Source organism: Rhinichthys klamathensis, unplaced genomic scaffold, assembly GCF_029890125.1.
Source record: "Rhinichthys klamathensis goyatoka isolate OS25496 unplaced genomic scaffold, OSU_Roscu_1.1 h1tg000064l_1, whole genome shotgun sequence".
Classification (NCBI taxonomy): Eukaryota; Metazoa; Chordata; class Actinopteri; order Cypriniformes; family Leuciscidae; genus Rhinichthys; species Rhinichthys klamathensis.
Genome location: NW_026606607.1, coordinates 3,753,833 through 3,757,180, shown reverse-complemented (window position 1 = coordinate 3,757,180; position 3,348 = coordinate 3,753,833). Strand labels below are relative to the sequence as shown.

General features: G+C 37.4%; 1 long non-coding RNA gene across 1 annotated transcript; it reads right to left on the bottom strand.

The window, feature by feature from the left end:
• Positions 1-229: 229 nt before the first annotated feature.
• LOC130084452 (uncharacterized) lies at positions 230-2,269 on the bottom strand. Its single transcript, XR_008806929.1, has 3 exons — positions 2,047-2,269; positions 1,865-1,956; positions 230-414 (listed from the first exon to the last, which is right to left on the bottom strand). It is a non-coding gene; the product is annotated as an uncharacterized LOC130084452 (long non-coding RNA).
• Between the last annotated feature and the right edge of the window lie 1,079 nt (positions 2,270-3,348).

Sequence of the window (3,348 nt, the reverse complement as noted above, 5' to 3'; positions counted from 1 at the left end):
CAGTGTGTGCCAATTAACCAAATGTTTATTTAAAAAAGATTTTTTTTAAATGCCTGTTATGTCAAATTTCACCCAGCAAATGGATTAGTGTTTTACTAGTTATTAGATATACAGCATTACCCCTAAGATTATAAAAATCTTTTTTTTATTTTTTATTATGTACTAGTTTAGCCTATAGTGCTGAGAATTTTGTTGTGAATACATTTGTAAAAAATGCTCTTTATTTGAATGAGTGGGTAGCTCTGAAAAGAGCCGTTGTTGCCTTTAAAAAGACATTTGGTTTCAACTTTGGAGTTCCACCCGCAGAACGTCTCTCAGGTTTGCTCAGGAGAAGCTGGTTTCCCTCTGCGCTCAGGTGATCTCTGTCTCTGATGTTTCTATGCTGAATGGCACGCATCTGTCTCCCTGGATATCCTGAGGGCAGAGGAGGTAAAACATATATGCTAATGTTAGTACATTTATTTGAATTGTTCAGATTCTCCAAGATTTAGTGAGCAGCATAGTTGATGGGTCAGATGTAAGGCTTTAGTTTTTACATCAAATCATACATCTTTGAACAAAACCCATGGTTTTTCCTGCATTTAACTTTTTTAGCATTTATTAATCTTTTGTTAGTGATTTTTACATTTACTAATACGGTACATTGTTCAAATCTAAAGTTGTAAGTGTTAACATTAGTAAATACAGTGAACTAACATGTATAAACATTGAACAGCAGTTTTTAAAATAAATAACATTGTCAAAAAGTTCATACTGGAGTGATTAAAATCATAAAGCACATTGTTGTTAGCTAGCTGTTAATTTTATTCAATTGTTAGCTATATGTTAGAAAATTAAGACTATTACTTAAGTCAAGTCAAGTCATGTCACCTTTATTTATATAGCGCTTTTTACAATACAGATTGTATCAAAGCGCTTCACAGTGATAACATGAAAACAATATAACAAAAACAATATAACAATATAACAAAGTTTGTTTCTAAAAGAAATTGCGTCAACGTCCACCTTAAGTAAGGCAGATCAATAATATTATTGAATATTAAATGTTAAATGTCCCCAACTAAGCAAGCCAAAAGCCAAGGCAACAGTGGCAAGGAACCAAAACTCCATCAGGTGACAGAATGGAGAAAAAAACCTCGGGAGAAACCAGACTCAGTCGGGGGGCCAGTTCTCCTCTGGCCAACGAAGGAACAGTGCATGATTCGGGCAGCATTACAAGTCAGATTGGATCGGAACATTTAGAGTATTTTTTGGAAGTCCAAGTATGCACGCCGGTCTTTAAGACGAGTTGTTGAGGATCAGTGCCGTCCACCATAGAGAGTCCATATCGCCCGTGTTGAGTCGTCACTTCATAGGCTTTGTGATTGGAGCATCTGAAGTCTCCGTGAGAGGCTGGATACAAACTGGAGCTGACGAACGCCATTTTCTCGGGACTCGCGTCCCGAGATAACAGCAGAAAAGCAAAGGGAAAATAATTAGCGTAGCTGCTGTTCATAATGATGATTTCCATAACACAGGCGTAAAAGACAAAACATGAAGACATTGACTCTTGCGGCCCAAAATCACCCCCCTCCGTCCCCCACTCAACTCAGCCCAGCTTACTGACCTCTACGTCCCTCCTGCTGCTGAGACCTAACCACAATCTCTTGTGGTCACTTAAACCTTTTGATGCAATTATTTTTAGTTTAACTTTTTAATAGCAATATGATTATATAACAAAATTATGAAATCCAGTGCTAAAATCTTTTTTTTAATAAGAGAGCAAGATAGGACAACAGTGTCTGTTGGCCACCAACGAAGACATTTTTTGACCAGGGAAAACGCCTGAAACCATTGTATAATAAAATGCACTGAAATACTACACCTTATCAGTAGTATTGACCTCAGTGTGCTTCTTCCTCTGCTTCTTCATTCTTCAGAGTTGTCTTCAATGCCATAGATATTTGGACCTGTTCTCTGGTAAAGAAATGAATAAATGAACAATGGGATCACTAAAACACCCGTAGTAATAAACAAAAAAAAAAAAAACTCAGAAATAAAACTTACGGAAAGAAATTGGCACATAATCTGGTATCCAGCTCGTCATCGTCATTGATGTAGCACACGTGATCTTCTCAGGCAATCTCACTTCATTTGGCTGGTTCCTAAAAAACATAAAAATCAAAATTAGAGATTCAAATATAACATTTCCATTCAAACGCAGTTATGAAAAGCAGTAGTACACAGACTGAAGCAAAATCTTTTAACACTTAGCTTTAGAAGGTATATTGCACACAGACAGGACTGCTATGGTCTCCCAATCCTTCCTGCAACTTTACAGAAGAGTACATATCAATCATAGAATAGCAGGGGACTGCATATCCCGCACAGATTGTCACAAATTGTGTAGATTGAACATCAATTGAAATTACAATGTATGTTATAAGGTCAAAATCAAACATTACAATGGTGGCTACTTCTCTCTTTCCCTTGTCTTTTATAACTTACTGCCACTGTTGCTCTGACTGTCTGTGTCCTCCCTGGAGCTGTCACACTCCTCCTCCGTCCTTCCTGCTACTGCTGAGGTTGCTCCTTCGTAGCTCAGTGGTATAAACCCTTGGCATGACCTAACCACAATCTCCTAACCACAAACATGAAGACATTGACTCTTGCGTCCCAAAATCACCCCCCTCCGTCCCCCACTCAACTCAGCCCAGCTTACTGACCTCTACGTCCCTCCTGCTGCTGAGACCTAACCACAATCTCTTGTGGTCACTTAAACCTTTTGATTCAATTATTTTTAGTTTAACTTTTTAATAGCAATATGATTATATAACAAAATTATGAAATCCAGTGGTAAAATCTTTTTTTTAATAAGAGAGCAAGATAGGACAACAGTGTCTGTTGGCCACCAACGAAGACATTTTTTGACCAGGGAAAACGCCCGAAACCATTGTATAATAAAATGCACTGAAATACTACACCTTATCAGTAGTATTGACCTCAGTGTGCTTCTTCCTCTGCTTCTTCATTCTTCAGAGTTGTCTTCAATGCCATAGATATTTGGACCTGTTCTCTGGTAAAGAAATGAATAAATGAACAATGGGATCACTAAAACACCCGTAGTAATAAACAAAAAAAAAAACAACTCAGAAATAAAACTTACGGAAAGAAATTGGCACATAATCTGGTATCCAGCTCGTCATCGTCATTGATGTAGCACACGTGATCTTCTCAGGCAATCTCACTTCATTTGGCTGGTTCCTAAAAAACATAAAAATCAAAATTAGAGATTCAAATATAACATTTCCATTCAAACGCAGTTATGAAAAGCAGTAGTACACAGACTGAAGCAAAATCTTTTAACAC